At 48.2% G+C, this 7,608-nt stretch overlaps 1 protein-coding gene across 1 annotated transcript in view; it reads left to right on the top strand.

Annotated features, from left to right (window-relative positions):
* Nucleotides 1-2,216: 2,216 nt before the first annotated feature.
* RUSC2 (RUN and SH3 domain containing 2) overlaps nt 2,217-7,608 on the top strand; it is a 75,184-nt gene continuing 69,792 nt past the window's right edge. Inside the window, exon 1 of the mRNA XM_011950466.1 lies at nt 2,217-2,428. The gene's annotated coding sequence lies outside the window, so the exon portion shown is untranslated. The remainder of the gene's footprint in view (nt 2,429-7,608) is intronic.

Here is a 7,608-nt window from a genome sequence, read left to right as displayed (position 1 = left end):
GTGGTCTCGAACTCCTGACCTCAAGTGATCCGCCCGCCTCAGCCTCCCAAAGTGCTGGGATTACAGGCGTGAGGCACTGCGTCCAGCCGAACAGTCTTCTCAATGGGTGATATGGTTTTGTTAGTGGTGGAAGAGATGTGAGCTACCCCAAGTTACCTGCAGCCTATCCTTATGGGTCTGTAGCAACTTTGGTCCTTGCTTCATCAGAAGGAAGAATTCAACTGTGGGGCATAAATCAGAAAAAGAGACCAAGGCAAGTTCCAGAGTAGAAAAGGAAGTTTATTTAAAAAGGCCTTAGAACAGGAAAGAAAGTGCGCTTGGAAGAGACCCAAGCGGGCACGTGAAGGTTAAAGAGAGGTCAAGTGCCTAACCGTGATCCTGGGACTTTTATAGGCTCGCCTCTTTCCCATGATTCTTTCCTTAGAGTGGACTTCCCGAATGCGCAGTGCTTTACCTTCCCCTATTCCGGTGGAGGGTGCCCCCAGAAGATCATACTCCACCATTTTTGTCTCTTAACACGCATGCCCAGAAAGTTGCTTCTCCCTGAGGCCTGCATTCAATTAGTATTTTGATGTTAACAGGTGTGGACCATCAAGAAATGGCCTCTTCCTGTGCGGCCAAATTATCCTTTTTAAAGAAGCAATGAGATAATTATGGAATTGTCACTGGTAGAGGGTCTGACTGCAAGTTGTCCAGGTTCTTGGCGTTTTGAACAAAGAATTGGACAAAACGCCCAGCAAAGAAAGAATGAAGCAACAAAAGAAGGAAAGCCGGGATTTATTGAAAACGAAAGCACACTCCAAAGTGTGGGAGCAGCGCAAGCAGCGGCTCAAGGGCCGGGAAACAATCTTCCTGGGTCCAAATACCCGCTAGAAGTTTTCCATTGGCCACTTCATGCTCACCTCATGTAAATGAAGTGGTAGCCCACAATCAGTCTGATTGGTTGCAGAAAGCAGCCAAGCAGAGGCTGAAGTGAAGTTACAAAGGTCACATCCCTGTGCAAACATCTGGTTGGTTTCAAAAACCAACCAATCAGAGGCTAGGGTGAAGTTACAAAGTTATACTTCTATGCAAAGTTAGACTCGCCTGCAATCAGGCGATAGCAATTGGTTGCAGATAGCCAATTTCCCATCTGCTGGGCAGAAAAGGTGAGGGGTTTGTTACTTAGGTGTGGAAAGTTAGGGTTTTCCTTTCAATTTAGTTCCAGGAAGTTGGCGTGAACCAGTCTTAGGTTCCCTGCCTCCAGTCCCTATTGTCCTGCCTCAGAACCATCACCAGACATCCCTAGTGGGTAGCAGGGGAGAACCCTCTCCTGCCCCGCTCATGCCTAACTACCTGTAAGAGTTTGGCTGTGTCCCCACCCAAAATCTCATCTTGAATTGTAATCCCCATAATCCCCATGTATCAAGGGCAGGACCAGGTGAGGTTAATTGGATCATGGGGCTGGTTTCCCCCGTGCCCTTCTCGTGACAGTGAGTGAGTCTCACAAGATCCGATGATTTTATAAGCGTCTGGCATTTCCTTTGCTTGCACTCACTCTGTCCTGCTACCCTGTGAAAAAGATGGCTACTTCTCCTTTGCCTTCTGCCATGATTGTAAGCTTCCTGAGGCCTCCCCAACGATGCAGAACTGTGAGTCAAACCTCTTTCCTTCATAGTATTTCTTCATAGCAATGTGAGAACGGACTAATACAGTGGGTTTCCCATAACATTTGCAGGACTGCCTGCCCCATCCTTCTCTGGCTGTAAACAGCGAGAGTCACACACACATCCGACCCTGAAGGGGGTGCGCCTGGGTTCTACGTTTCACCAGGGCTTCCGAACCCTGGCTATGCACGGGAGGCCAACCCCACCTCACCCCACCCCACTCTACTCCAGTGGTTCTGAGTCGGTCGTGTGAAGTCAGGCCTCCGTTTGTCGTTGTTTGGTTAGTTTCCACACTAGGTTCTACTGGGAAGCCAACGTTGAGAACCGCCGCCTCAGGCGAAGCTGGGCGCCCACACCCACCGGCCATGGAGGCCCGCGGATCCGCGCCCTAGGTTTCCCTGAGTTCCGGTACCCGGGAGGCGCGCGTCGCCAGGCACCACCCCGCGGGGGCGGGCGCGGGCTGCAGAAGGCGGGGCCACGGCGGAAGCCTCGCCGCTCCCCTAGCGGGAAAGCTCAGCGCGTGACTCGGCTTCGCCCATCGCTGCGGGAGCCAGGGAGGGGGCGAGCACCTTAGGCCGGGCGGACTGAACCAACTCGCCGCCCGGAGGGGCGGTCTGAGGGCAATCCAGATCGGACCATCGCGCCAGGCCGACAGGGGCCGGCGTTTCCAAACCGCCCGGAGGGAGGAGCCGCCGGCGCCTCTAGCCTGCAACGCGACCCCTGGAGGGCGCGACACGCCGCCGCCGCCGGCGCGGAAGGACGAGGCTGAGGCGAGAAACGAGGTAGGAACGCCTCTCCGGAGGCGGGCAGGGTCCCACAGACCCATTGCCCCGCGTTCGAAGGACTCCCTTAGGGGAGGGCCTGTCTGCCCACCTATGTGCTCTCAGCGCCCGCCCTTCCCTTCAGCCCTTTCCCCTCGGCTGCACCCGCCCTCTGCGTCCGCCCCGACCCCCTAGACAGACCTCGTCCCCAGCCCTTCTGACCCACGGCCTTCTCCTGACCCTTCAGCCCTGCGTCCACGGAATCTTCAAACACCCACCACCCACCCTCCCTTTAGGCGCTACCCCAGATGCATCCCCAACCGTCTCCTCAAAATTGCCCCCTTGGGGACACCCTCCCCCACAGAACGACTCGCGCCCGTAGTCACCTTGGTACCCCAAGACCCTGTGACGGCTTTAGGGAAGCGCTGCCGCCCGGCACCCAGGCCCGCCACTGCACCGGGGTCCTCCCTACTGCCAGTTCCCGGCCGGGTCCTCTGCTCCCTCCACCCTTTTAGTCCCTGCCTCCCGTTATTATCTGCCCGGCGTCGGCGTCGCTTCAGTCTCTGTCCCTCTGCCATCCAGTTTTACCTGGAGAAAACCTTTGGCTTGGCAGTACCCATCCCCTACTACTGCACTCACTTGCCGCGAAGGGCACGGTGATCCTGTTACCCACGGTTGGCTGCGGCCCTCCTGGCCGGCCCTGCGGACACGGGGAACTGTCCTGGGGGCAAGGACGGTACACCACTCATCTTTGCATCCCCAGTCCCCAGTACGGTGCCTGGCACATGGTAGTGTTGCCGGTGGAGGGTCTTCACTACCGGTTGTCCTTGGCGTTTTGAACAAAGAATTGAACAGCGGAGGAATGAAACGCAGGAACGAGTAGACCAGAGTCAGTCAAGGATTACCACCATGTGAACAGTGTCCGTGATAAAGAACACAGGCCTCAAAAAAAAAAATTTAATTTTTTAAAAGGCGGAATTTTCAAAGGACAAAGGGCCTGAAACCTGTTTTTGTTTATTCCTAGGTGGGTGACCTGAGCAGATTTACTTTCCTGAGGGTATCAGGGTTTGGGTTCCGTGGGGAAGCAGGTGGTATCACTGAGGGATGAACAATGGCTGGAAAGCTGCAGGAGTTGATAAGCTAGAAAGTAGTTACCTAATTAGTACTGGCATTATTGTAACTGGGGCTCAAAGTATTAGCAAATAAAAGTAGTGACTGGATTTTCTTAGCCGGCCCCTTAGATATTAAGTAGTGGTGGATGGCTTAATGGAAGGAAGAGCAGATCCAAACTGTATGGCTGGTATTCTGTTACTTGTGCCACCCCTGCTGTGTGGCCAGCCACTGTTTCTCTTCTGTTTTGAGCCAGATTAGGATCCCTCTGATTTCTATGCTGGTGTTTAAGATTCCTTTTTGAAGCCACAGTTGCCTTAACTAGAGGCTGGGCATGTTCTCATTCTCCCATTTCTAGTTTTGATTTATCCTTTTCCACTTTCTGTCTCCCACCCTCTGACATGTCTTTATAAAGTCTTGGATCAGGCCAGGCGCGGTGGCTCAACCTGTAATCCCAGCACTTTGGGAGGCCCAGGTGGGCGGATCACTAGAGGTCAGAAGTTCAAGACCAGCCTGGCCAACATGATGAAACTCCATCTCTACTAAAATTACGAAAATTACCAGGCATGGTGGTGTGCACATGTAGTCCCAGCAACTCAAGAGGCTGAGGCAGGAGAATCACTTGAACCTGGGAGGCAGATGTTGCAGTGAGCTGAGATCCTGCCACTGCACTCCAGTCTGGTTGACAGTGACTCTCTGTCTCAAAATAAAAGCCTTGGATCACAGCGTGGGGAGGGGCTCCTGAGCTGGATGGATTAAGCAATACAATTTTTTTTTTTTAAACAGTATCTTTTTAATGGCCTTTTCAACTTTTTCGTGTCTAGGCTCCCTGTTAAGACCTCAGTTACCCCAGAACACCCTGGGTTATTTTTTCCTCACCTCCAATACTTCAGTGTTGTCAGATAAAACACAGGGTGCCCAGTTAAATTTGAATTTCAGATAAACAACAGGGAGTCCTGTATTTTTATTTGCTAAATCTGGCAAGTTCATGGGAAGGGCTTGTATGTTCTATTTTTCTCTCTGGGGCTTATCTGCAAATTTAGGATAATAGCTCACCCTTTTCTTCCTGTTACTCATACACAATGACTATGCACCCTGCTAAAAGTCACTTGACTGAAGAGATGGTTCACTTCATGTTAGGGTAAGGGCAGGCTATCTAGAGATGATCTGATTGATCAGTGTTGAAGTTACCCAGGAAAAAAAAACACCCATTCAGACACTGGCATTTAATATAATTTTTGTCAAATGAGTTCATCATATAAAACGAGCGCATTATTTTGAGTAGCCAGATGTCAACATTGCTCTGAGAGAGCTAGGTGATGGGGTAGAAGGGAATTTTAACAGCAACAAAATAACTCACAGCAGAACCTGTGCTGTACCATATTTACTCTTTATTGTGGTAAAATATATATATATAACATATAATTTACCATTGTAATCATTCTCAAGTGGCATTAAATATATTCACATTATTGTACGACCATTACTGACATCAATCTCCAGAACTTTTTTTCATCTTTCCAGACTAAAACTCCATACCAGTAAGACACTAACTCCCCATTTCTCCCTACTCAGCCCGAGGCAACCACCATTCTACTTTCTATCTTTGAATTTGACTACTGTGGGTACCTCATATAAGTGGAATCATGCACTATTTGTCCCTTCGTGACTGGTTTATTTCGGTTAGCATAATGTCTTTTTTGTTTTTTGGGTTTTTAAAAAACTTTTAGGTTTGGGGGTACATGTGAGGGTTTGTTATATAGATAAACTTGTTTCACAGGGGTTTGTTGTACAGATTATTTCATCACCCAGGTATTAAGCCTGGTACCCAATAGTTAATCTTTTCTGCTCCTCTCCCTCCTTCCACCCTCAAGAAGACCCTAGTGTCTGTTGTTTCTTTCTTTGTGTTTATACGTTCCCATCATTTAGCTCTCACTTATAAGTGAGAATATGCAGTATTTGGTTTTCTGTTTCTGTTAGTTTGCTAAGGATAATAACCTCCAGCTCCATCTATGTTTCTGCAAAAGACATGATCTCATTCTTTTTTACAGCTGCGTAGTATTCCATGGTGTATGTGTACCACATTTTCTTTATCCAGTCTGTCATTGATGGGTATTTAGGTTGATTCCACGGCTTTGCTATTGTAAATAGTCCTGCAGTTGGTTAGCAGAATGTCTAAAGTTCATCCATATTATAGCCTGTATCGGAACCTCCCTCCTTTTATTTCTATTTACTTTTTTGAGACAGAGTCTCCCTCCATCACCCAGGCTGGAGTGCAGGACACGATCTTGGCTCACTGCAACTTTTACCTCTCGGGTTCAAGTGATTCTCATGCCTCAGCCTCCTATGTAGCTGGAATTACCAGTGCATGCCACTACGCCCGGCTAATTTTTGTATTGTTTAGTAGAGAGGGGGTTTCACTATGTTGGCCGTGCTGGTCACAAACTTCTGACCTCAAGTGATCCACCAGCCTCTCAGCCTCCCAAAGTGCTGGGATTACAGGTGTGAGCCACTGCACCCAGTCAGAATTTCACTCCTTTTAAAAGCTGAATAATATTCCATTGTATGTATACACTATATTCTGTTTATTCATCTGTTGATGGATACTTTGGTTGCATCTATCTTTTGGCTGTTATGAAAAATGCTGCTGTGAACATGAGTGTACAGATATGTTTGAGTCCCTGCTTTTAGTTTTTGTGGGTATATACCCAGAAGTGGGGTTGCTGGATTGTATGGTAATTTTATGTTTGTTTATTTATTTTATTTTATTTTTGAGGAACCACTGTTTTCCACAGTGGCTAGAGCATTTTACGTTCTCATCAGCAATGCACAAGGGCTCCAATTTTTCCACATCCTTGGCAACACTTGTTTTCTTTTTTTTAAATAACCACCATTCTAGTCTGGGCATGGTGGCTCATGCCTGTAATCCCAACACTTTGGGAGGCCGAGGCGGGTGGATCACCTGAGGTCAGGAGTTCAAGACCAGCCTGGCCAACATGGCGAAACCCTGTCTCTACCAAAAATGCAAAAAATACCTGTAGTCCCAGCTACTCTGGAGGCTGAGGTGGGAGGATCGCTGAAACCCGAGAAGTCTAGGCTGCAGTGAGCCATGATTGCACCACTGCACTCCAGCCGGGTAACAGAGAACCTGTCTCAAAAAATAAAAAATAAAAATACTTGCATAAGGCTCATTATTTTACCTTTTTGAAAGTTACTCTTTAACATAAACAACAGGAAGTAACCCACAGTAGCTGAAGGAACAATGCGATTCCTATGAATGGATACAAGGATGCATCATGATCCTGGGGAAGGAATCCAGCTGGGCCTCAGAAAGAAGTGGAACCAGCTGCTGGAAGGTCCCAAGAACCTAGGGAGTAGTCTCTTTGTGTCTAGACTTGCTTCTCTGTGTGCAACCAATTGATCTTCCTTCTCAGCAAACTGGTTTTCAATGCTGCTCAGGCCAAATGGGCAAGTAGAAGATAGCTACTGCATAGCTCCCAAATTACCCTTAAGTCCAATTTAAGTCTGAGCAGATATGTAGTTCTTTGTCTCCCAATTCCAAATTCTCAGAGAAGTAATTCTAATTGGCCTGGTTTGGCTTAAGTCCCCAACCCAGACTATTTAACTGGAGGATCACACTGTACAAGCATGTGATTCCTCATTGGTTCCCCACTGGCAATGCTAGCCCTCTCCACGTCACCCTTATTTAAGCCCTCAGAACTTTATTTCTAACATTCATATTTGATCTTGTCATTCCTGCCTCTGCAATAAAGCCCTTGTGTCTCTCCCAATTCCTTAGTAGTCATAGGCCCTTCATCACCAAACCCTGACAGGCTCTCCTCGACTCTCCCCATTGCCTCCCACACTTCTCAGTTACATCGGTCATTTTGCCCCTCAGTTCTTTTGCACATGCCAATTCTCCCTTTACCTCCCACCCACTCATTCTTCAATATTCAACTCACACTACTTCTGTGAAGCCTAAAGATGCACTATACATCCTGACATTTATCTGCTTCCTTGACTGTGACCCCCGTCTCTCTTTCAGTGAGTATGGAACCTAGAACTGTCTTTTTTTTTTTTTTTTTTTTTTT

This window comes from Colobus angolensis, unplaced genomic scaffold, assembly GCF_000951035.1.
Source record: "Colobus angolensis palliatus isolate OR3802 unplaced genomic scaffold, Cang.pa_1.0 Scaffold308, whole genome shotgun sequence".
Classification (NCBI taxonomy): Eukaryota; Metazoa; Chordata; class Mammalia; order Primates; family Cercopithecidae; genus Colobus; species Colobus angolensis.
The sequence above is the reverse complement of the archived record's forward strand: the minus strand, read 5'-3'. Positions and strand labels throughout refer to the sequence as shown.